General features: G+C 43.4%; 1 protein-coding gene across 4 annotated transcripts in view; it reads left to right on the forward strand.

Annotated features, from left to right (window-relative positions):
• Positions 1-26708, forward strand: part of AKAP7 (A-kinase anchoring protein 7) — a 1351667-nt gene that overhangs the window by 440872 nt on the left and 884087 nt on the right. The gene's annotated exons all lie outside the window — the stretch shown is intronic.

Genomic DNA, 26708 nt, shown 5'->3' on the forward strand with positions numbered 1-26708 from the left:
AGATGATGTCACGGGGACTCGGCCTGCGGCAGTGAGCTTAGGAGCGGCGATCTCGGGGCCTGGGCCAGCGATGGCGGTGAATTTGGAAACGGCAATATTGTGGAATGTAGCCAAATAGAATAATAATGTTTCAATTTGTATTTCATTTATTTGCACGCATAAAATTTGCACATATTGCCACGCGGCAGCTTACTAAAACAAAAGTAACTCCTAAGCATCTGCCAAGTGCGAGTAATCCTACCATCCGCCTCATAAATTGTTTAAATACATGTAGTTTATTAAGGATTGGATGACTTCCACAGCCTTAACCGCAGCCTGTGACTAACCGGCTGCTCATCTCACTAAAGGGTTACTCCAGTGCTGGCTTTCCCCGCCCCCTCAAGCTCCCGCCCTTTCCTCGCTTAACCGCCCTCTGCCTCTCTGCTGTCCAATCCCACGCCAGCGATCCACCCCGTCCTCTCTCGCCGAAATCTACTATCTAATTAAAGAGCCGCGATTCCTCACGTGAGAAGTTGATTTGTAGTTTGAACACGTGGCTCATTGAAAACAAGCATTGAAAATTCAATAGGCCTCGCCTTTTATTAAGTTAAAGCCATTTGCTTTGCTATATAATACCATTAGCAAAGCAAATGGCTTTAACTTAATAAAAGGCGAGGCCTATTGCATTTTCAATGCTTGTTAAAACATCTACGTACATGCCGAAATATTGATGTAACTCCCCCTGCTGAAGATCTTTCACCCAAGCTTGCTTATCATAGAGACCTCAATGTCCAATGTGGCTGCACTGTGTTTCTGCTGTGTTAGTACTTACAAATGATATTGTAATTTCTCACACGTCCCTTGAGATTCCTTCTGATGTATTTGCAAATTATAATATCCTAACACAATGTTTTCATTATCGTAGTGAAAATCAACTGCTTAAATATGGCCGCCACCGAAAGGTACAGTGCTGCATTTACCTGCATAAAGCTGCATTCGTAGGAGGGGCTGGTACTGTCCTAACCTGCAGTGCTCTGGATATATGCTAAGCAGCTTCCCGGGGGTGGCAGTCTACTGCCACCCATTCAACAACTTCTCGTGAATAACATCTCGTCCGACAAAAGAGACAGGTTTTACGTAGGGGGCGTGTGTCGAGAGTGGGCAGAAATGAGGAGGGCAAGCACCCCGCAGCCATCGGCCTCTCCTGCAGTGCCAGTGCACACACCAGGCCACCCAGGGAAAGCAAGGGATTCTGCTACGGGTGCTGGAGAGTCTGCGTGTCCTAAACATTGTCAGGTAGCTCTACCTACTTAAACAATGCCACTATAGAGACTGCATGGACATGTTTAAATTCTGTGCATAGTATAGTGAGATTCAAGAGCTCTGTAGGGCAATCCCCTTGTTTATACAAAATGGACGAGGGTAGCAGCTGGGAGAGCATGCCGCGGTGTCGCTTCTGTTGTTCTGCTTGCTTGAGGTATGGTAGGGGAGCGGTGAATTTACAACTTGGACAGCATTAGGGTGGAGAGGATAAAGACAACATGGACAAACGGGTAAAAAAAAGCAGGACACGGGCTGCACTTGGAGCTAAGACCACAAGCAGGAAATGAACAATACAAGCCCAGGGAACAGACAAAGTAGTGTGGGACACTAACGTATATGTTCAATGGTGAAATAAGTCATTTAACAGGGATAGTCTCCAGGTCGTGACCAAAACAGGAAAAGGAGGGACAAATGTAAGCTATTCACCAATAAAAACAAAGGAATTTGGAAAAGCACATGAAGGAACCAACTATAAGCGATGGGCGTGGTATATGCCCATACAGTAGATACAGCATGTCTCGAGAGGCACCGCATGCGCTGCCTAGGCTAGACCTAAAAAATATTTACAAGGGGGAGTGAGGCTGGGTGAGACTGGAAGAATAAGGAAACCGGGATGGGGAGTGGAGTGAAATGAGAGTTCGCAGGGTGAGATGCACGGCAGCAAGTGGCGGGGGAGCAAGAAAATACATGCACTGGAATGCTAAATACACTATTAAAAAGAGTCCCATCAAGTGAGCATTGAAAGGACAAAATACATCAGTCACAACAGTGCTAGACCAAAATGCTCCTGAATGGGACAAACACAAGAGTAAAGACGAAGGTCATCAAATCAAAAGCCGACACCAAAGACAGGCAGCAAAGCCATACATCCTTGACTAAGAGCCTGATTCAAAACCCACAAATATATGTTATGTATTGGAAACAGTATGTCAGCCGATAGGCACCTGAAGATGTCTGTAGACGAGACCTAATGGAGTTGCCAGGAGTCCTCCTCATGTGAGTTGGTGTGTAAAAACGTAGCTTATTGTGTGTCGACAGAAAGGGTGATATACAGTAGTTGTGGGTGCAGCAGAAAGTGTCGGTAGCTTGGCCAATTATTATGGTTTAAATGATGTGTCGTGTGTATATAATGTTGTAATATCCAGAATTTGTGCATGGATGATGTTAACCGGGTAATTAGTAATATCTTTAGCATATGCAGAATCTTGGCAGTAAGAGAGCCATATTGTTCCATCGTATTGTGGTTTAATTTGTTAAAAAAATTAATTGTTTTAAAAAAACTTTGTCTGAGCTTGCAGTGCCGAATTTTGCAATTTCAGGGCATGCAGTCTCAGGAAGTGTGTTGTCAGACTAGGGAGGGTTACAGAACAGTGTCACAAGGAATACTGTTATAGTGGATGGTGTCAGTCTTGAATACCTAGGTGAGCAGTAGTACAATGAGCAGTGTCAGGACAGCAAGTGTCAACCCCTGTTGTGCCAGTGTGGCCATTGACAGTCTTCTCTGGATGCCCCTTCGGATGTGTGTGTGTGTGTGCGTGTGCGCATGTGTGTCTGTATATCAGTGCATCATTGTGTAGGTCATCCTTAGTGGGGGGGGGGTGACATGGTCTATTATTACTACTCAACGCAGTCACCAAAATCCAGGCTTGTTTAGTGTTTATAGTCTAGCAGCAAAAGCATTGTTGTGGTATCAAAACACTGAATCGACCATGAGATACATACATAAATTAAATATGTGGTAAGGCAACAAATGCCTCTAATGGATATTATTTTGTAAATTTCGAACTTTCAAAAGTATATGGTTACACATGTCAATCTATGAAGCGAAAAAGTGAAACTCTCTTTTTGAAATAAAAATCCTAAAGTTAATTAAAAGAGAAAAAAACGAAACTTATTTTTGAGCATTTCATAACGTTTGGGGATCTTTGTTTTTGACGTGGCCTTGAGTTTTCTCTTTCTTGTGTGTTTTGGCATCAGGTCTGATAATTATACTGTTTATGTCTTGCATAGGTCTTTTGTGATCTTGCTCTGATGGCAGGGTGTTACTGTGTACGTGTTTGTTGCGTATGCAGGGCCTGGAGATAGTGCAGGTGGGAAGAGGGGGGGGGGGGCGTGAAGTCTCGGTATTACACTGTCGGATTTCTGGAGACCTTTGATGAGGCGTGCTGCTGCATAAAGAGCACCTTTTCGTGGACTTAGATGAGTTTCTGGAATGCAATTCAGAAGGGTGTTTCTTCTGTCTGGTATAGTACCAGCACATGAACAGCTATTCTGAATCTGTCCTCTGGAAATAATGTCTTATCTCAGCAGAGCATAGACAATTGCTGCTAGGGAGGCATTGTTTGTGTGCGATGTGTGTTTTGAAGGAGAGCTTAGAGTCCATATGGAAGCCTGATGATTTTGAGCAGGTGATATTCTGCAAAATAAAGTTCTCTAGATAAAAAATCGAGTAATCTCTTTTCTTGGAATAACATGCTGGCGCTATCCATAAGTACAGACTCCATCTTGTTAGTATTCCGCTTGAGTTATACCTTAGACCAGATGTTCTTATCCTGTGGTCCGGAGACCTCTTAGGGTCTGCGACGCTTACTCAGGGGAACTGCGACTGCTTAGAAAATAAAATAATATTAACATATTGATAAAATGGATATAAACAGAGAAGAGTAACAATTTTAAAACATTCCTTAATTGTAAAGGAATTTGAAATTGGAGTTTAAATATTAAGTTGGTGTCCTCAGATTGATTTATTCGAGCAGTGCAAATGCCTCAAACAGAATAAAGTATGGACAATGGGTGGCCACAGCTGAATTTACAAAAGCCCCAACCATCCTATTGTTTTTGAATAAAATAAAATATTTAATAATTTGAGTTTTGTTTGATGAATGCTTGTTTCAGTGTTGTGCATTGTTTTGAGGTTCGAGTCATCGATATTTCTTAAGTCGGCGTCTCCACCTTCTAGTAATGAGTCAGTTGGGGTCCCTGGATACTAATAATGATTCAGTTGGGTTCCCTGGATATCAGTAACATGGAGTCGACAGAATTAAAAAGGTTGAGAACCATTACCGTAGACATAGAGGCTTGGACTGTTGCAAGACACTTTTTCAGCTGAGTGATCTTTTGGCCAAAGTGTAAAACTAGGTATCATGTATGTATTGATGGATGGGGACATTAATTTGGTTAATAAGGCCATTTCCTAAACACTGGAAGATATAAAAAAGAGAAAACTACTTAATAATGGCCTGAGTGTTTCAGTACAATTAATAAACTATAGCTGCGTAGTGATCTTTATTCGGTCGAACATCAGCGTGCATGCGCTGTCTGCAAGACCTGCTTTAATCACTCTACTGAGTGTAATTACACCTGGTGCTTGCGATTGGTTCACAATCCCATCCCTCTTATTTCTTTGCTCCTTATTGGCAGTGCTCCCGATACATTACTACTGTTTTAAGACAGGAGCACCGGGCAACTACAGTTTCCTTACACTGTAGTCCTTTATCATTTTATTTGGGGACTACTTATTTTTTTTACAAGCGCCCCATTCCCGCTTTCACGTAATGTCGGACGTGTCACTTTCTTTAGACGCGGGTCGTCTAAAGAAAGGTGTCTGTCTGCTATTAAAATTAAATCACTGAATAGGGCACTTGGAAGAAAAAAATGTTTTATTCTGTCGAAACTTGCTTCCCTCAGTCTTTGTGATGCCACTCTTTAAAAGACGTAATTAGCAAAACAGACTTTGTGCTAAAAACCTCTACCACTCCCGACAGAGTGTGAGGGAGGAACCCAGTGGGGCCAGTCATTTACAGGTTATGCTGGAGCTTTTCCCCAGTGACGCTCTGAAGGGCGACTTGGTCGATTCAGCATGATTTCTAGTTACTTGTGCCGGCAGCAGATAGGAAGGAACCGCCGAGGATCATGATGCAGAGAGTCGCGGCACCCGGGGTAGTCTGTGCTCTCCCTGGCAGTCTGTGGAGCTGCCTCTGCTGGTCTGACTGCTACAAGTAAGTGTCTGAAGACTCGCTAGTGCGGGAACACAATCCGATCTTGGTTTATACTGTAATTTAGTTAACCTGGCACTCAGGCTAGTCTGTGCTCTCCCTGGCAGTCTATAGAGCTGTCTCTGCTGGTCTGACTGCTACAAGTAAGTATCTGAAGACTCGCTAGCGCGGGAATACATCCCTGTTTTGGCTTATATTGTAATTTAGTTACCCAGTACCCAGTGGAAGTTATAAACACCAGAGTCTGGGGATTCCGTCCTATCCCAATGCAGCAAACTATGGCTCCGAACTCACGAGTAATTGTCCCAGGGTTGCCTTCATTTGGTAAAAAAACTCCTACGTTTTATTGTATTTTCCGCCACAGAACCTTCCTTGTAGCTCACTTGCATTACGTTTGTAGCAGTGACCTACTCGTGAAACGTGATGTATATAATTTTATAAGATAATTTCAGAATTTCTGTGTGAAAAGGGTAGAGGAGTGCCCAGTCTCGTTTTAACCACTTGGAACCATTTAGGTGCATTTGGTGAGTCTCATCTTGTTTTGGTACTTGAGGTGAACATAGATGTAAACATTAGGGGTCACCTTTGGAGGAGTGTTTGAAAACAATGAGAAATATTGCATTTCCCAGTAACGTAATGCCTGCAGGTGACTTTCGTCCCTTTGTCGGTCAAAGCCTCACCCATCAACTACTCTTGTGATAGTGGTCCCTCCCCAGCACTGCTCAAGTTTGAGAAAAGAAAGTGTCAAGCCAAAAATAAAAAATAAAAAAATGGAGGCGCACAACCAAATTATTCGGCAAGGTTCCTATTGATCACGTGTCTTACAAAGCGACAATTGTGGGAAGGAGTAGCTGGTTTTGTTGATATAACTCTTTTCCTTTCACTCCAGGTACTTACAGCTATGTCAAATGACATATCTTTTTCAATTGATTCATTTATTGTAGAGAACCCAGCGTTTTTAACTGTAGTTTTTTTTATTTTTAGAATGGTCATCAGTCTTACAGATCGATAGACACTGAAGCAAGACAGTGCACCAGAGCTCCCTTGTCAGTTACATATTTACCTATGTTTTGTACATTTATACTATCGGTTTCCATTTGAGCCGATGTGCCTCTTGCTTAAAGAGTTTTGTGGCACTCATACTGACTTTAACATTTTGTATGGCATAACGTCCACCATTTGTAGTGTCCCTTTATGCTTTTAGTCTGCCGATGATGGAAGGCCCAGAGGCATTATGTTCCCATGGAAATAAGTCTTTCTGACCTCAAGCATCAACCTATGTCTGCGTAAATGAATGAATCATTTTTCATTGTTTCAATTAATAAAAATTGTTACAAAAAAGGCCGGGTGTGGTGTGTCCATCCACACACCTTCTTTGTTCATTGGTAAAAACAACATTGTATCAATTAATTTGACAAATAACTAACAATTACCCAAAGCGTAAAATTAAGAGACCATAAAATGTGATATATATTCACTAGTATAAAACTGTGATCAGTCTTTTGTCCATGGCTCGATCTTGACTTATAAGTTCTTTAAGCTGGCGTGCAAATTTCGCTAGTCTGGCCAGTTCCATAGGGATCTCCAAATTAAAAAGAAGTTCCATTGCATCTGAACAGGTACGAGTGCCATATTTTAAGAACAAAGGTTTTAATAAAGTGCAGTGTGCGTGTTTCAATTAGGGGCAGGTGCAAACTAGGTGGGCCAAAGACTCCTCGTGCTGATGGCACAGTCTGCAAATGGTAACCACCTCTAGAGATTTGCAGCTGATATTTATGTATTTTATTGGCAATACCATGAGTCTGACTGACAGAATTTGCTTTAAAATTGATTTGTTCACAGCTGAGTCAATTTTTCCGATATTGCTGCTGGAGGACTCTATTAGCCTCATATCTTCTTGCTTGGATAGTAGTCTTACTTGTTTCTTTAACATGGTTTTTCAAAATTCCTGGTTGGTGAATAAACTCCCGCTAGTTGGACAAGTCAAGGTGCAGTTCAGTGCAGGCAGTGAGTAGGGCGTTGGCCCAAGACTTTTGTACCTTTCGTGAAGATTTCTTTTAGGGTTGCTTTTAGTATTTTCTTGGGGCCTGCACATATCCCTCGATAGTATCGAATGATCGATGCCTAATGTTCATAGGATTGTTTATTTAACCGGAATTCCAGCCGTACTAAGGCATTCCGGGCATGGGCGAGTTATCTAAAAAATCTTTTTAAATGCCCGGCAATTGGCATACTCCTTGATGTTGATTAGTGCCACAGGAAAGACTAGTTGGCCATAGGAAATTGAGGGTAATAACTTGGCTCTTATAACCTTTCGGATTGGCTCAGTTGTTGGGCTGCACAGTTTGGAATTGAGTTTGCAGAGGGCGTACGTCACCGCCTTAGCTTTTCATTCTATGGATCCAGTGTGTGCAGTGGACTTGTCATTGCTCATGATCCAAACCCCCAGATAGTTATATTTAGATGTTGTTGTTATTTGCAGGTGGCCCAATCTCCATTGATGTTTAAGTTTGTTAGCATATTTTCCGAAGATCACTACCTTTGTTTTACTTGCGTTTGCTGTTAAATCATTTTCGTTGTTATAAATGCTTAATGCGTCCAATGCTCTTTGCATACCCGTCTTAGTGTGGTGCATTAAGACCATGTCGTCAGCATACTACATTAGGACCAATCTAGTCGGCCCAATTTTAGGAGCTAACAGGTTGGCTTTTGATATTGATTTTGGGTCTGCAGTATATAAGTTAAAGAGCTGAGGCGCCAATCCACAGACTGGTTTCAGCCCTCGGTTTGTGTGCACCTTTTTTGTTGCTGTGTTCCGGGTTAGTTTCACCCGTACCCAGCTTCTGGTATAGAGGGCTATGATGGCATTCAGCAGCATTGTTGGGATCCCCCAGTTTTGTCGTTTTTGCCAGAGCAGATTACTGTTGACACAATCAAACGCCGCTGAGTCGTCTATGGAGCATGCGAAGAGAGGGCACTGTTTTTTCTGGCTGAACCGCTCTACCAGGTACGCTAGGGCTAGAATGTTGTGTGTTTGTTTTCTAATTAAATAGTGCTTCTGAATTGAGCGAAAAACCATTTTCACACCTACGTTGGATTGTTTTACTGCTCTTATATGAGGGTGGTTGATTCACACATAATAATATACCAACATGCTCTAATGCTGGGACCCTCATTCCAGTTCTAGTGCACGTCCAGAGTCTGTCGCTCTCTAATGTTTGCACCCGTTTTGCGCTGATTACCGCAACTTTTCCTATGTGAATGCAGATTTTGCGCCTGGTCAAACCAGGGCAAATAGTTTGCGCACATTATGGGTTTCCGCTCCTCTGAGCACGAGAATACCTTCTTGTGCGCGTTACTGACCCCTTCTCGGGGCAGAAAATGGAAATGGTGCGCACCTCCTGCACCCCTCACTCACTTGTTTTTTTTACTAGAGGTAGGCGAGCCAAAAAATTAAAAGGGAGAGCCGATCCAAGGGTTGGCTCAGGCTCGAAGAGCCCGTTCACGAGCCAAGCCTTGAAAATATTTGGCTTGTAAATCATGCAACTAGCACGTTAGAATATGAAAAGGTGTCTATTGGCGTTGTAAATGACAATGCCTTTTATTTATCTGTTTTAAAAAAACAACACATACATAAAAGGCATTGTCATTTACAATGCCAATAGCTCAAACGCTTGTAAATGCGAGACTGATTGCATTGCAAATGCTTGTTGAATTTATGCTGTAAGTGGTAATTTCTGTTGATTGCAAAACATTCTGGCTGTAAAATGGGCTAATGCATACTTAGTGGTTCTAAATTGGTGACGAACTGGCCCAAGAAACATTGCTCTTCATTTGTTAAACAACATGCAGAAACTATAAACTAATATATCAGAGACTGGCACATTCTCCACTAACTCGTAAAAGACAATAAAAACATAACATAAAAATTACGTTTTTAAGGAGAGACAGCTTATACTTAATACTAACTATTGCTGAGCTGCCTCAAAGTCCAAACAGTGTTATTCGTAGAAATAAACAATTTTCAATAATGAACTTAACCAGTGCTGTGCTAGTTTAGCACAGAGAGCAAGGCCAATCTGACAATAAGTTGTGCGGGATACATTAACACAATCACCAAAAACAACATGAAATGTAACAAAGATTTACAAATTAAAATTACCAAACCAAATTAGTTGGAAGGAAAGTAATTCCATGATTACAGTGACACAGAAGTAACTCTGATGTAGGTTTCAAGAGATATTCATAAAAGCAATTGAAGAGCTTTTTGTTTCTTAAGGAGTCTTTGGCAATACAAATTGAAAGGTACTAAGGAGCTGTGCATTTGTTTTTGGCATTGGAATAGAGCAATATTAAAAAAAAAGGAAATATTTTTCAAAAAGGAAATGGTGTTCTTTAAACTCTTTAAAAACACCTTTTCACTTGCTTCCATCAAATGTCCATGTATAGAAAGTTGCCAGTGACTCAAATGCCCAGATCTGGCTCGTTCTAGAAACAGAACGGCGTGGTGCAGGGACTTACCATGACTTCTTCCCCAGTGCTCCAAAAGTCTCCAAACTGCCCTTCTTGTATACCATGGCACTGGTTCAAGTGGGAACAAGCATTGGCATAGCCAATAGGTCTCGCCTTTGGGACCTTATAAGTGTTTAGCCATGCAGCACATTATCCTGAGTGGTACAATTATATTAAGCCAAACTTGGAATGTGTAGAAGCTCGTGGCATTGGCAGCAGTGTTGGGTAGCTTGCAGTGGTCTAGGGGCAGCTAAGGGAAGCTTGCAGAAGTGGGCCCCCATAAGCAAAAATACAAAATCATTCCCAAAAAGAAAAAAATACAGATTTTGGGAGAGTCTGCAGCACAGTCCCCCTTGTGTACCTCTGATTAGGTGTTTTCCTCCTCTTGTGTTTCCAAGACAGAGGTGGGCTCAAAAGAGCTAGCTTTTCACACCAGGGAGCTAGATTGACACCTCATTTAGATTAGATCACTTGCAGGCAAGTCACTGCTCCTGCTATTGGTCTCAGTCGCCATCTGAAAAAGAACAAAGGCAGCAGCCAGTGCCGCATTTCACTTCAGGCCGTGCCAGGCTGGAACAGCAGAGCGCATAAGGAGAGAGTGAGCACCAGGACAGCAAACCAGTAACCTGCACAGATAAAGCATTTACTAGTTAAGAGAGAAACCCTACAACGCAAAGCAAATGAAACCAGCAATAAGTCTCGTACAGATGTAACACTGGACTGTATCTCTTGTGCTCACGTTCATTGATCTGCGTGTTTGTGTACTGTTCTCACCCTCACGGTGTGTGCGTGGACTGAGATGGGGAAAGGCACGGATGAGACCTGAGCCCGACATGAGTGTGAGTGAGGGTGAAAGACACAGCTTAGCAGAGTAACAGAGTGAAACAGAGACAGCTACAGCACCCTTCGAGGAGGTTGTTAAAGAAAGGGATGAACAGTGCAGGAAACAGAGTGAAAGAAATAGAAGAGAAAGAGAAGGCCTGTATGAGAGAACAGCAGACCTGCCAGTAAGTGCCGGTGTGGGAGAGGGAAGTAGTAAGAGAGACAGGAAAACAGATAGACGGACTCAAATCTATGCAGAGGTAGCGCTAGAATTCAATGTATTGCAAGCGAGAACCCACAAAATAACCCCGCGGGTACACACACGCATGCACAAATACACAACCAAACACAGAAACACACATGCAATAGTTCACGCAGACAAAAATGCGTAATAGTACAGTCACAGACATTTCGACCAACACACCATCTCCCCAATATTGTAACAGCTACAATGACATCTTCCACGTACATGCCATACATGTGCGTGCATGCACAAACACCCACGTTCTGACAGTATATCTCACACACTCTAGTAAAATAACAACAATTTCGTCTGCCTCTGTTTCACACAAGCGGTTTTGTTTACCTGCAATTTTTACAGAGCATAACCTGCTAGCTGGAAGCAAACACAATAGGTGGGTGTCACTGCACACTTGATACAGACTCTGAGCCATGACTATCCTATGTTTAAGTTTACTATTTAGTTCTCGAAAGAGGAACAAGCAGATAGTAAGGACATGCGCGTTGAAAGGCTCTGCACCTGGTGTTATTATATGTTCATCAATGCGCGTGCTGGAGTTTGCTACATCTGAGCGTCACTCGCTGTGAACCCAGAGGAGTGCAGGAGCATGGTGCCCAAAACAGGTAATGCTTGGACTCGTGAGAAATAAAAAAAGAAAAAGAATAAACACACACAGCTCACCAAAGAAGGTAACTTCCGCAGCCGGGCTACGGAGAACGGGAGGGGGCTGGGAGCATTGTGAAGATGGACAGAGGGATGGTAACAGCTCTTTTCAAGCACTTGGTAACTTCCGCAGCCGGGCTACGGAGAACGGGAGGGGGGTGGGAGCATTGTGAAGATAGACAGTGGAATGGCAACAGTTCTTTTCAATCACTCGTGCTTGTGCTGCCATCCACCTGGCGGGAGCGAGCAGCGGCGCGCAGGCCATCTGTTTTCAATTTGCGCGCGCGCCGCTGCTCACGCCCGCAAGGTGGATGCCAGCACAAGCACGAGTGCTTGAAAAGAGCTGACCAATTTCTAACGGTCATCTCCTAGGGCAGCGCATACGCGCTGCCTAGGCGAGACCTAAAAAGCGCTATTGCATGGCCTGCGCGAACACATAAAAAAAACAATGAATTGATGCTGGCCATGTAATAGCGCTTTCATTTGTCTTACTTGTAGCAGTGTGCTTCCTGAGGCCTCACAGAGGGAGAGAGGGCAGGAAAGAAGCACAAGGGTGGTAGAGAGGACATGTGAAACGGGGCACAGTGGTGGCAGAGCACACGGACAATAGAAAGTTGGCAGGATGGGCTAGGGGCAAGCAGACAGACAACGGAGGGGAGTTGGGAGGGGCTGGTAGCAAGCAGACGGATAACGGAGGATGGTTGCGAGGGGCTGGGGTCAAGCACACAGACAACAGAGGGTGGACAGTAGGGTCTGAGTGTGAGCACATGGACAACGGAGACTGGACGGGAGGGGCTGCGGCAAGCACACTTACAATGGAGATTTGGGTGAGGGTTTGGGCCAAACATACAATGGATGGCACTAGGAAAGGAATACCGAGGGGGATAAGTACATGAGGGAGATATCAGAAAAACACACACACTCTCACAGAGTGTTTAAATAAAAAGAAAAATTTAGCACCTGAAAAATCAAGCAGTTCAAGGACACAAGTAATGTGGCCAAGCTCCAGGGGCGGGACAAACAATGAAGAGGAAGGAAGCCTATGGAAGCTGACCTAGAAGAAGCAACCAAATGAGAAAACTGAACATGAGAGTTTAGTGAGCAGACCTGGGATATGGTTAACTTCTCCTAAAAAAGAAATCTGATCTGAGGTAGGGATGACACAACACACAGTGATACAGAGAGGTTTTCAAGACAAAAGGCTGTGACATTGGGTGGGTACCAAAGATTCCAGCATGACACATGATGAGGTTAGGAGGATTTAAGAGGTAAATTGTAAATTATAATAGGGTAAGGGTTTAAGCGAGCCAACTGTAGCAGTTGTAGGGCACATGAAACAAAAATTGGGAGTAAAAGGAAAAGAAGGTCAAAAGGGAAAATGTGAGCGGACAACATTTAAAGTCAATAAGGACACAAGGGATTGATAGACTGGGACACGAAACACCAGCGTCTGGGCATATTGAATTTGCATACAGAAAGCACAGACTTAAAGCAGATGGAAGTGTGTTCAATACAGAGACACAAACCGAGGCAGACAGGAATGTGACACTTGCAAAGTGAAGAAGAGTCTACCAAGGGTGAAACATCCATTGGCAAAGCCAGTGATCCTCGCCTTTAGCAGATGAGTGGCGACTTATTGGCTTTGCCAGTGCTCGTTTGTATTGACACTCCTCCAAAAGCCAAAATGGCCAGTAACATGTCATGATGTGCATGCAGAACCCATCTTGGAATAGAAAACATTCAAAGATTCCACTGGCCATCTTGGAACTGTACCCAATCCAAGACTGCCACCCTGTGCGCAGATACTGGTGTCCATTTTGACTCTAATTTTACAATTCTCACATGGCCTAACAGTGGGTTAAAAATAAAAAATTAAGTCTGCAGAGGCCTGTAAAATTGAAGCAAGTGGCCTTATAGGACTCTGCCACTGTCTGGCCTTCAAGAAAATGTTAAAAAATAACATGTAGCAGACATGGCTGTGGGTGGTGGTGGGAGGAGGGGCTTGAAGTGTATAGAAAGAAGCACAAATAGAGAGGACAGGGATGGAGGCCCTTCCGGTTAAGTGTGTTCACATCTGTGTAATGCCATTGGATATCCCCACTGATTGACAAACAAGTCAGACACTGCCTAAAGCCAGCCAAGGGCTGAAAGGAGCTTTCGAAAAGCCCCTTTATGTATTTATATGCGTATGTATGTGTATGCATGAATGTTATGTGATGACATAACCCCTTTACAGACAGCAAAAGCTGTTTGTAAGCGAGACCTAAAGATAGAGAAGAAATGAAGTGTCAGAAGAGGAAACAAAGATTCCACTTAGTGGGGATCACAAAGCTGTTTGACTCGCTTGTCCTAGCATCCATGAAAATATGGATTTGTTTACATTTTAATTTATAAGATGCAAGGGGACCTTAGGGAGACAGAATATGGAGTTAGCACGCAGTATTTGGGTATCAGTTTGCCTTGAAAAATGGGCACCTGCCTTTGCAATATATGCCAGGGTTTGTTGTGAAATGTTCCCAAAGATGCAGGGCCGGACTTGTCATACTCCCACTCTGGTAAGCTCCTGGTGGGCTGCAGTCTAGGGGGATGCTTTCAGAGCTGGAAGGCTGCCATCACCTAAGCATGAAAGCTCCAGTGGCCCAGTCCTTGGCATGACCTCCTGCAGTGGGGGCTGCTTTGAGATTCCTTGCCAGGGTTGATTTCAGTGCTTAATTTGAGCCCGTGGTTTCCGCTGCTCGGCACCGCCACTTACTTGTCAACACCTGTGATCGGGACAGTCTGCCACATGGTGGCGCTGTCTGGCTAATTTAGAGATGAGCACAACAACAGTTAGTAATTTATGCACTATACATTAAACATGATTATTACCTGCGACCCAAGCCATTCTTATAGCTTGAAATAATCCGAATTGTCACACTTGTTGGAGTGCGTTGGTTAGTAGTTGTGTTGTTACTAACATTGGCCGCATGACAGGGGCAATGTGTGGTGCAAGCTGCAGTGGTCTCCTGACGAAGGTCCTGACACTTATATTTTTTACAAATTAAGCACTGGTTGACTTTGCTTTCCAAATCAGCCCTGCAGAAAGGATTGTAGCATTATTTAAATATCTAGAGGAGAGCAGGCAATCCCAAATTCAATTTGGTGGCATGACAACCGTGTGTCGTAGAGTTCAGATCTTGCCGTAGGGGAGGGGAGGTAATATCATGGTGGGTGGCTGGACATGGACCTGTGGCTGCCTTGGGCAGCACTAACCAGAGAGATAGCAGCTCAACAGATGTGCAGTGGTTTACCAGTGACATAGAAACGCTTTCTCTGCCGCCCCTATGTCAGGTGAGGCATCCTGGACTCCTACTAAAGTTTTATGTGATAGAACTCCACACCATGTTGTTGAACACTTAAGGCTGAAGAGCAGACATACCACAATGTAAAGATACAGTTGTCTGTAGAATGGAACAGGCAGCGCTTTGTAGATAGGGGAGAGGGGTAAGGGATTGTGCATTATCCGGTTAGGGTAAGCAGGATAATGGCATGGCTGACTGATGACTTATATGGACAGTATAGAAGGCATGGAGATGGTTTTTACTTCGGGATTGTAGAGTACTGTGGCCCCGTGTGCTGATATCAGCATTATCACCCAAGCACCACGTGAATACTAGCCTGTGAAGTAGCCCATAACATTCAAATAATACTAGGAAGAGTTGGGAGGTGGCCAGAAAACTTACTATAATAAGTGGGGGAGTGTGGCTCAATGGTTAGAGCGGCAGACCCTGATGCAGAGTTCTGGGCTGAGACCAGGGTTCAATTCCCGCCTCGGCGGGTCTTGGGCTTAATTTCCTCGGACCTGTTAATTCTCGCCTCGGTGCCTAATCTAATCATGGGTCCCACGCTGCAACTCTGGGCAATAGCTTGCTTAACCTCCACAACGGCCCCAACAGCGCTAGGATGCCTGGCCTCACCCTGGGGGTGCCCAGGAGTGGGCACTTCACAGGGAAAGGCCAGGAAGGGTTCCACAGCAGTATGTATACAGCGCCTTGAGACCCCCTTGGGGGTGATATGTGCGCTATATAAGCACTACATTTTTTTTTAATAATAGAATAGGACTTGGAGACACCTACTATAGGAGAATAAAACATGGATTATGCAAACCGTTACCGCATGTATGTATGCATATTTACAATAGAGAAAATAAAGTTAATTTCTAGACACATTCTGCTGCATATTCAGAAGCCAGTGCCTCTGTTTCCTGTATCTGATTTTACAATGTTTTAAGTGTCCACCTGCTTTGCGGCTTTCCTCTGGTTCATGACTCCCTCGACAAATTGGTTTTCTGTGATTCATTTATTTTTTAGAGTAACCGTCTAAAGGAAAAGCATTTTTGATTTAGCAAAGGTCTAAAGGGGTGCAGAGTTGTAATGCGCTGTTAGATTGCGACAGGGCTTTCTGTTTTTGGGTTTATAGGGTTACAATGCTGCATCACAAATAACTATTTCGTCCCCATCTTTAAAGCAAATTTCAGACAGGGATGCTTAAGTTCTAGAGGGATGCTGTTTTACATTTTAGCGGCTGTCTCATCAAAGGACAGGTGCTTTATAAACGTAGCTATTCTTTGTTTCTTGTGTTTCTGTACGCAGAGGATTAAGCTGAGCCCCGCCTTCACTGGCATGTCTGCTTAGGTTTGGTTAGTCTGCTATGAGGCTTTTGGGTGCAATACTTAAATCTATGTGCCATATGTATGTAGAGAATTGTAGACTGGAACATACACATTTTCTTCTGTACATTTCCCTGTGTATTTGTCCACACCCCAAATATTATGGTTTAGTCACTTTGTATGTTCCTTGGCACGCCCAGTTAGCAAATCACATGAGCGTCCCCCCCCCAACCCCCCCCCCCCGCCCGCCAGACACGTAGCCTGGGCCTCTCGCAGTGAAAGATGGACACCATTATCACCCCTGAGCTCTGCTGGCATCGAGGAGCTATAGCGTAAACTCACAAGCATGTACCCTGTAAGGAAGGAAATGCGCCCACTGGGAGTCGGGGATTGGACATTGATCAGTGGTGTCGGCTCTCAAACACCCCTCCTTTCCTCTGGTCAATTTTAGGAATGCCTGTGACGAAGCGAACCTTCACTTTTATTTCGTTAAGGAAAGAAATGTGTGCACCGTGAATGAAGTCCTGGAGGAAATGCAAATTGTAGAAAAGTTAAAGCGACCGTGAAGTGTGTGGTAAATAATTTTCCTTTACCTGGACATAATTTGATACAGAAACATAATTAAATAGCTCAGTAAAATGAGAGGCAGAATCCGTGGTATTAGAGGTTCGGAATGGGCTTTATTCCAATAATCGATTATAATCGGTTGCTCCAAGTTCCATCACCACGGAGGTTCAGGAAGTGAAGTACACACTTTATTGACAAGAAGTAACCTTTATAGTACATACATTACAATGAAGCGAATGCAATAGGCGTAACAATTGATAAGGAAAATGACGATTTGTCTGCGTAACCAAAAATGGGTGTAATAAGGCGTAAAAAGGAACATAATTGGTTATGATGTCACCTTTAGGTGGATCTATAAGATAATACTTGGCATAGATGCGCGCGCAGCAGTATGACGTGTGATTGACGTGCAACTAGGGGGTGAAGGGGACTTGACGTTTAGCTCTACATGTGGAGACAAAAAGTCTGGGGGGTCAAGTCAACCTAATCCCAAATCATATCTAACATCCTATGTTTAAAGAACTATGTTATCCATAAAAGAAGGACTCTCGGACAGAATCTATTCTATACTGACTGTGCGTGCGTGTACAAGCGTCTAAATGTCTACACTGAAAGCGAGGGGGTAGGAATATTCCATGGTAACAGGGCTATGAATTACTTGCATGAGGACAGAGAAGTCGAGCCTTTTGCTCGGTAGCTGGAAGAATGTTTACTTAAACTACTAGACAGGAATGCATCGGCTGAGGGGGAAGCAGATAACTCGAAGGCGGAATACAGTTCTTGGCAGAGAATAGGCTGATGTCAGGCTTCATGAGCCGCGCAGAGGATGAGACAAAGTTCATGGTCACAGATGCAGGCTCGAACTGGAGTTTTCAGAGGCAGAAGGCAAGAGGAGTTTGATGACAGAATCAGGGCCTACTTGCCTGGACTGTAAAATGGCATAAGTGAACCATACAAAGCCGGTGGCCTTTCATACTTAGGAATGGAATATCCGGCCTATTCATGGCGGATCTGACAGAGGACATGTTGACGGTGGACGCACATGTATTTGCGTCTTCATAACTGGAACTGGAGGGAACGTACATGTACTTGTGACATGCACATAGAACCGTTGGGGTCCAAGATAGGGGACATAACTGATCGGGAAAATCCATATTTCCACATTCCCTCCTTGTCCCCTACTTGCCCGTTAAGAGATATCAATCTTCATCAATCCATTGATCTGTTAATATAACATCATTTGTTCTTCTTTCTTCTTCCGGGACGAACGAGATCTTGGTGGTGGAATACACGATGTGGTACACAGACCACAAATCGCTGGTCCACATTGCAGACATAGACAGCAACTGAATAGTATGAGAAGGCCAATACCTAGGAAGGATAAAACTCTCCATCCCCATGCCGATATCACACTCCAAAACCAACTGGACCAAGTCCAAGTGCCTGGGTTCTGGTGTATCTGGTTTACAATCTTATGAAGGCGAGTGATGGCTTTATATACAGATGGCGAATTTTCTGGTATGAATACGCAGCAGCTTGATCCGATGACCCTACAAGCTCCGCCCCTATCAGCCAGGATGACGTCAAGGACAAGACGATTTTGAAGCACAACAATCCGCATAGCAGACTGCTCTTCCGTTAAATTGCCTAAGGCGGAAATAGTCTCATTCACTACTGCTTCAAGGGTTCTAGTTAATCTACGTATCAGTTTACTATTAGTAACAGTACCTATATAAGGAAAGATGCCTTTATTGAAATCTGTGTATTTTTCCCATGTTGTTTCAGTGTAATCGACAATTGGGAGATCTCTCCGCTCCCTGTTGTGTACTAAATGAATATTTCTGTAATAATCGGGAGGAGCTAGGAAAACAGGTGGCAAAAGGAATGCAATGTAGCAGGTACCATCCCAATCTAGAGGTAGACGCATATATGCAGTCTGACCACATATAAAGTAGGAGTGGCGATAAGCTCTAAATGAAGATTTGCCTTGATCACTGAATTCTACTATAGTAGTGCATTTACTATGGCCCATATGTATGGAACCAACCTTTCTTACACATAATTCACCCTTCGCTGGGAATACTGACATGGTGGGCAAGACTAGTTCAACTTCGGATACGACATTTAGAATCATGAGATTAGGTGTAAAATTACCTAATCCATATACTTCATTTTCTAGATCAGTTCCTATTCTCTTGGGGCGACCCTCCTTGTCAGGGTAGCAGACCTTGAGTAAAACTAGGTTCAGATTTCCCCATACCCACTGATCCTGGTAAACTGCTGTGTCTGAGTCTATGGAATTGATTAAACTAAACCATGCTCCACAGGATCCATTATGTGTAAATGGGTGTGGAAAGAATGGCAGGACTCCTTCATAATTCTGATAGGGAGGGAGTCGGCCACACACCCAACAATTAGTGGCATTACTAGTCTGATGGGAATGATGTAACATACTAATGAAAGTGTTATTGCGCAGCGCAAGTCTATAAGATAATTCATGCGGAGGTAAGTCACTAAAAGAATGTTCTGCGGTAACATTGTAAATATGTCTTGAAATAGGGTAATATATGTGCAACAATATACTTGCAGTAATTATTAAAAGACTCAAGAAAAACAAGATTAATAATGTCACTATGCAATGGCTACGCAGTGATTTACAATACGCCTGTCGTTTCATCATTTTTCGCGACTGTCCATGATTCAGGTCTAGAGAATACATGTCAGAGACAAATTCAACTGCTTCACCTTGGAGAGGACTTAAACAATCAAATCGTCTGACGTTCTAGGCCTCAACTTTTCTTTGTAGAGTTCGGTTTCAGTCTTTTCAACCAAAGGAAGTTTTGAATCAGTCTGTGAGGGAGTGCAGGGCACAATGTCTATATCCGAGGATTGTCCATGAAATTTCTTGATATGACTTGAATGAATCCAGCCCTTGCGGCCCTCGATCTTCACGGCTGTTCTTGTGGTCAGCAGAACCAACTTGGGTGTCTTCCACCTGGGCTCCAGCGGAGTCTTTCGGTCGAAATTTTTCACAAACACGAAATCACCCGGAACTACGTCATGGGGTTTCACCTCAGTGTTGTCGGGAAATGCTGCAGCAACCTGTGAACGACAAGATTGTAGTGCAGACATCAAGGAAGCCAAGTAATCTGTCAGCATATTACAGTCAATATCAGTTATTTTGCGTGGTATGGGCGTCCCCCACATATTTGGTGGTCTGCCGAAGATCACCTCATACGGGGATAGCCCTGTTCGAGAGTGTGCTACCATTCTCATGAAAAAGAGTGCAACTGGTAATGCTACTATCCAGTCGACACCCTTCTCTCTGCATATTTTGGACAGTCTGATTTTCAGTATCTGATTATGTCTTTCTACGAGACCTGCTGCCTCGGGGTGTCGAACACAGTGGAATTTCCACTGATATCCTAGCAGAAGTGAAACATGTTTCATTAATTCGGATGAGAACGGCTGGCCGTTATCTGAGTAGACAACACGTGGTAAACCGTATCGTGGGAAGAATTCTCGAACCAACTGTTTGGCAGTAGTCGGGGCAGTGTAATCTGAAACCGGGTATGCCTCCGTCCAACGGGACAGAGCGCAGACGACTACGAGAACATATTTGAATCCTCGACATCGTTCCATCTGGATATAATCCATCTGGAGTACTTCAAAAGGGTGATCAGGAGGATGAAATCCACCCTGTTCTACGGGAACGCTTTTTCCTGGGTTGAACTGGCAACAGATCATACAGGTACGGACCTTTTGTTTGGCTGCTGCTCGTAAATGTTTATTGCACCAAATGTGTTGAATGCTGTCTAGCATAGCTTTTTCTCCTAGATGCGCTGGACTATGTATAGTGTTAATTATAACTTGGACCATTGAATCAGGGAGGAACCATACAGACTTTTCCTTCATCATCCATCCTTGGTCCGTTTGGATCCCTCCTAATTCAGTCCATTTCTTTATTTCGTCTGATGTAGCATGTGTCTGTATGTCAATTACGTCAAGGGTAGGATCTTTAACTGTCATACAATGTGTCGGTGTCGGGACTATTGTCTTTGTCATGTCGGGGGTTTGAGTTTGAGCAGTCTGTTTAGCTGTTCTGTCGGCTAGATCATTGCCTTGGGAAATGATATCAGTAACTTTCGTATGAGCCTTACATTTCATAATTGATATTGCAGTGGGTAGATGTATTGCATCTAATAAGGCATGAATGAGGGGTCCGTGCTGAATGTGGGCACCGTGGGAAGTTAAATAACCTCTCTCTCGCCACAGCACGCCGAAGTCATGTACAACTCCGAATGCATAACGTGAATCAGTGTATATGTTGACTTTTTTATTCGTGGCTTGAATACAGGCTTGTGTCAGAGCGATGAGCTCTGCGGCTTGAGCTGACAAAGTATTTATACGATTAGTTTCAATGACTTCAGTATCTGTGGTGACTGCGTAAGCGGCCACTAACTCTCCTGTACTTGTTCTCATACACGAACCATCTACATACAACGTCAGGTCTGGATCTGACAATGGGACATCTGTCAAGTCTTGTCTGGGTTTTGTCGTTATAGTAATAACTTCAATACAGTCATGAGCTAGTGGGTCTGTTCCGGTTACTGGCAAAAGTGTGGCAGGATTCAATGTGTTACAGCGTCTGATTTCTATATGTGGCTGAAACAATGTAAGTTCATACCCTGTAAGTCGCGCTATAGTCAAGTGTTGTGTTTGCGTTCTATTTACAAGGACCTCTACTGTGTGTGGTACTTGAACTGTCAATGGGTGTCCTAACACTATGGCATCGCTTTGTCTGATTGCTAAAGCTGTCGCTGCTACTGATTTCAGGCATGCAGGCAAAGCCTGAGCTACTGGATCTAATGTACTAGAAAAATAAGCACATGGTTTGTGTGCTCCTGCTTGTTCCTGTGTGAGTACTGACAAGGCAGTACCTTCGCGTTCTGTAACAAAGAGTGTAAACTGTTTTCTGTAACATGGTGTTGCTAAAACAGGTGCTTGACATAAAGCTTTCTTTAGGCTTTCAAAAGCTTGTGTATGTTCTTGAGTCCAAGGGAGAACAGTCGATGTGGCTGCCTCCTGTGTTGTCAACTGAATGAGTGGTTTTGCTAGAAATGCATACTGAGGGATCCACTGCCTACAATATGAAGTGAGGCCTATGAAAGCCCGTACCTCCTTTTGTGTCTTGGGTATTGGCATGTTAGCTATTAACTGAATGCGGTCGGGTGTAAGCTGCCTTCCCTCCTTGGACAGCGAGTGTCCAAGATAAACAACTCGCTGGACACAGAATTGCAGCTTAGAAGGGGACACTGTGGTAAGGTGTTTCTCTATGCTGTGTAATGGAATGTGATGAGCTCATGGAATTAGAGTGCTGATGGTAGCTGCTGGATTCTAAAGGAGTCAGTTGCTCCTGAGGCCCCTTCTATGATGGATGTTAATCCTAATTAAACTACATGTTTCCAACAAGCTACACGAGAGTCTTCATTACAAAAGTGGCGACGACTGGGATTTGAATCCGAAGAACCGAAGAGGAACTAGAAGGGGCCAATCGTCGAAGCATTTCGTTTCTGAAAGAATTAAGCTTCTTGTGAACTATTTTCGCTGGCTAGGTGAGGATTTTGGATCCGATTTGCGTTTTCAAAGTGTCTCACCGATTTTTTTTTTCTGTACTCATCGTGGGCGTGATTGAGGCGAGCTGTGTCAGAAAAACGAGTCTGGGCGAAGTAAAACTGAAGTACGTCATAGTCTTACCGTTATGCCTCAGAGGGATCATTCCGACGCTGCTGCCATCCTGTAAATGATGACGTGTTCGAATCTTCTGTGGTGTTGGCGGAGAGCGCATTCCTTGTTGGCGTCATCTGTCCACCGTCATCGTTAAGGAATTCTTAATCCTTGTTTCCGTGTTGCCAGCGTGTGCACGTCATCGCGCAACACGCAACGTCAGGAAGCCATCTCTGGTTTGTTTTTGCTGGTTTCCATGGTAATCGGTTACGCTACGGGACATGGCAGTTCATCATTTTCTCGCTGGTGATCCTAGTAAGACACTCTAAGGTCGGAGAGTTAAAGCAATTTAAATCGCACTACGCTTTATTTTGTTTTTCCAACAATTCATTACAGTGGCACATGTAAGCACAAACGAGTCCTGGTTAGAGTGTTTTTACAGTAACAGTACTAAATCGTGGACAGCAGTGCCACCCTGTGGACTTTTCAAGTATTTTTTTTTTTGGTTTGTGTGGCTCGTTTTTCAGGAAATAAAACACGGCTTAGTCAAAATAAGAAACAGCTGTGTTGTATAGCTACGTGTTTTTTTTTATGGTCGTTTCAGCAGTACATTTGCTGTTTTGGAGCAGCGCTGGTTATTTAGCATCTTATCCAGCTTTTGCTTGTTATTTTACTCCAAAATGCAAAACATCACAGCGCCAGCTTCTTTCTTGCAAGATCCTGGTGATCCTCCTTTAGAGTGGAAACTTTGGATTCGCTCATTTAAAGCTTATTTAGTAGCTATTGATGCTACCAAATTCAAACCAGACAGGAAAAAAGGGTTGATGTACTACCATCTTGGTGTAGAGGGTCAAAATGTATTTGACCACCTTCCTGACTATGATGGTTCTGACGACGACATTGATGAATTTGATGCAGCTATCTTTCAACTTGACAAGTATTTTGCTAAATCTAAGAACCTGGTTGTCCACAGATTTAAGTTTTTCACCAGAACTCAAAAACCATCGGAGAGTATTGACTCTTATGTTACTGCACTGAAAGTTCTAGCGTCTACATGTGAATTCGAAGGGTTTACTTCTCAGTTGATCAGAGATCAACTGGTGGCTAGGTGTAGTTCAAAAAAGATACAAGAACGCTTGCTCACGTGTAAGAATCCGTCTCTTGATAAGGCTATTGACATAGCGAAAAGTATTGAGGGATCGGGTCAAGATGTCAAGTCTCTTGAGGAATCCCTTAACAAAACTTGCATTTCGGGGGCTGTTGTGAATAAGCCTACTACGTCTGTTGAGCAAAAAAGACAAACGTATACGGCTAGATCTGGTCCTCAGAACTTTGCACAGAGGAAATTATTTTGTTTTAGGTGTGGTTCACCTAATCATGTTTCTTCTTTTAGGTACTGCCCAGCTCTTGGTCAACAGTGCAAGAAATGTAACAGATGGGGCCATTTTTCGAAAGTGTGTAGGGGTGGTAGATTCAATAATCCTGTTCGTTCTGTGTCCACTGAAGATAACGATGTGGAAAATGAAAATACTGGTACCAATGTCGAGTTAATGTTGGGGGTTAGGTGTGTGAAAGAAATTAATTTTTCTTCTGTGGTTGATCCTGAAGTGGAAATTTGGATTAATGAAGTGTCCATCAAACTCTTGGTAGATACTGGTGCCCGAATTACCATCATTGACTACAAGAAGTACATTTTTTCTTGGGGTAGTCTTTCTCTGCTTCCCCCTGATGTATCTACTGTGGCATTCGAGGGCAGCAGAGTGGATCTACTGGGGTATTTTGTAGCTACTATCAAGTTCCTCGATTCACACATCAAAGGCAAAGTTTACGTTGCTCGCAAGGGTATTAATGTCCTGGGATTAATTCATCAAGCTGAGTTGAAGTTGGTTATTAGACCTGGTTCAACTAACCCAGTTACTGTTGAGAGATTTTCCCCCAGCTGTGGTTGTTGTTCTGTGAATGTGTCTGGTGATAGTAAGGCGCAGTTTGGTTCTAGTTTGTTTTGGGAAAAGAAATTTGAAAAGGTCTTCCAAGATAAATTGGGGATGATTTCAGATTTTGTTTTTACAATTAAAGTCAAACGTCAAGTTGTGCCAGTGAAACATAAGTTACGTAATATACCTTTAAGTGTCAGGAAAGAACTTTCAGATATGCTTTTGCTCCTGTGTGAACAAGGTATTGTTGAGAAGGTGGAAGGCACCCTTTGGTTGTCTCCCATAGTTCTCGCGAAGAAAAAAAATGGCGAACTTAGGATGTGTGTGGACTTGAGGTGTGTCAATGAGGCAATCTGGGTGGATAACTTTCCATTGCCGAGGATTGAGGACCTCATTACCAAAATTGGCCATTCTTGTTGGTTTACAAAGCTGGATCTTCGGTCGGCTTATCATCAAGTGGTACTAGATGCATCCTCTCGCCATCTGACTGCTTTTGTCACACCAGAAGGAACTTTTCAGTTCTGCAGGATGCCTTTTGGCATCGCCTCTGCGGCAGCAGTCTTTCAAAGATTGATGTCGAGTATGTTTGATCATCTTTCCCAAGTAGTGGTGTTTCAAGACGACATCTTGGTGTTTACGGAAAGTGAAAGTGAGCATGACACTGTTGTTGGAAATGTTCTGAGTATTTTAGAAGCAAGAGGTGCCACCCTAAGGAAGGACAAATGCATTTTCAAATCCAGGGAAATAGAGTATCTAGGTCATGTCTTTTCAGCTGAGGGTATCAAACCTAAACCGTGCCTTGTTAAAAGCATTGTGGATGCTCCTGCTCCAAAGAACAAAGAACAATTGTTATCCTTCCTGGGTCTTTGTGAATTTTATGCCAAGTTCTTAAAAATTTTTGCAAGTTTGACAGAAGCATTCAGACCGTTGCTTAAGAAAAATGCAGAGTATAATTGGTCTGATGCTTGTGAGCAAACTTTTAAAGTGATAAAAGAAAGGATTGTCAGTGTCCCAGCATTGCAACCTTTTTCAGAGAAAAGAGATACTGTTATCACTGTAGATGCATGTGAATATGGTTTGGGAGCTGTACTCACTCAATTGGATAATGGGCGTGAGTTCACCATTGGGTTTGCTTCACGCACTTTAAGGGAGGCTGAACGTAAGTACTCTGTAATAGAAAAAGAGTTGCTGGCTTGTGTGTGGAGTGTGGAGAAGTTCAAGGCGTATGTTTGGGGTAGGCATTTCACACTTAAAACTGACCATTGCCCTTTAGTTAATATTCTTTCGGGTAAAAAGATCAAACGCACTACTGCCAGGATTTCAAGACTTGCTGCTAAGTTGTTGGAATTTTCTTTTACAGTAGAGTACATCCCGGGGGGGAAAAACTCCCGTGCGGATTGTCTTTCTCGTCTCCCCATTAGTGAATGTGACAGTCTTGATTGGGAAGAAGAAATTGAAGAATGTTTCATTGCATACATAGGTGACGCAAGCTTTTCGGAAAGTGATTGGACTTCTGCATTGCTTTCAGATTGCATGTTAAGCGAAGTTGTCACATTTGTGCAGTCTGGTTGGCCAAAAGAATCTTTGTTACCTAAAGAGTTACAACCTTTCTGGAAGGTTGCTGATGAATTATCTTTGGAAGGTAACTTGCTGGTCCGGGGGGAGAAGTTAGTAGTGCCTTCTTCTCTTTATCAACAAGTGATAACATTGGCTCATAGTGGGCATTTGGGTTCTACTCTCACTAAGAGGAAGGTCAGGGAGAGGTTTTGGTGGCCTCGTATGGACTCACAGATTGAGGATTTTGTTTTGAGTTGTACTAAGTGCAGGTCTAGTGATAAGGTGTTGGTAACAGAACGTGAAGTTGAATCTGTAAATCTGTGTCCAAAAAGAGTGTGGCAGCGTATTAGTGTTGACTTCCTTGGTCCGTATCAGGTTTTACCTCACAATTTGAGATATTTTGTTGTAATGGTAGACCATCTTTCCAGGTGGGTCGAGGTTGAACCGGTTTCAGAACCATCGACAAGGAAAGTCCTGGACTGTTTTTTGAAAGTGTTTTCTAGAGAAGGTGTTCCAGCTGAATTGTTGACTGATAATGGGGTTCAATTTGTTTCCTCTGAAATGTCTTCTTTTCTAGAGAAGTGTAAGATTAAACATTTAAGAACACCTCTCTATCATCCCCAGAGTAATGGGAAAGTAGAACGTTTCAATAGGGTCTTGGTGGAGTGCATTCAGGCTTCCATTAAGAGTAATGTGGATGTGTCTCAGTCGATCCATGAACTGGTATGGTCCCACCGTAC

This window comes from Triturus cristatus, chromosome 6 (assembly GCF_964204655.1).
Source record: "Triturus cristatus chromosome 6, aTriCri1.1, whole genome shotgun sequence".
NCBI classification, from domain to species: Eukaryota; Metazoa; Chordata; class Amphibia; order Caudata; family Salamandridae; genus Triturus; species Triturus cristatus.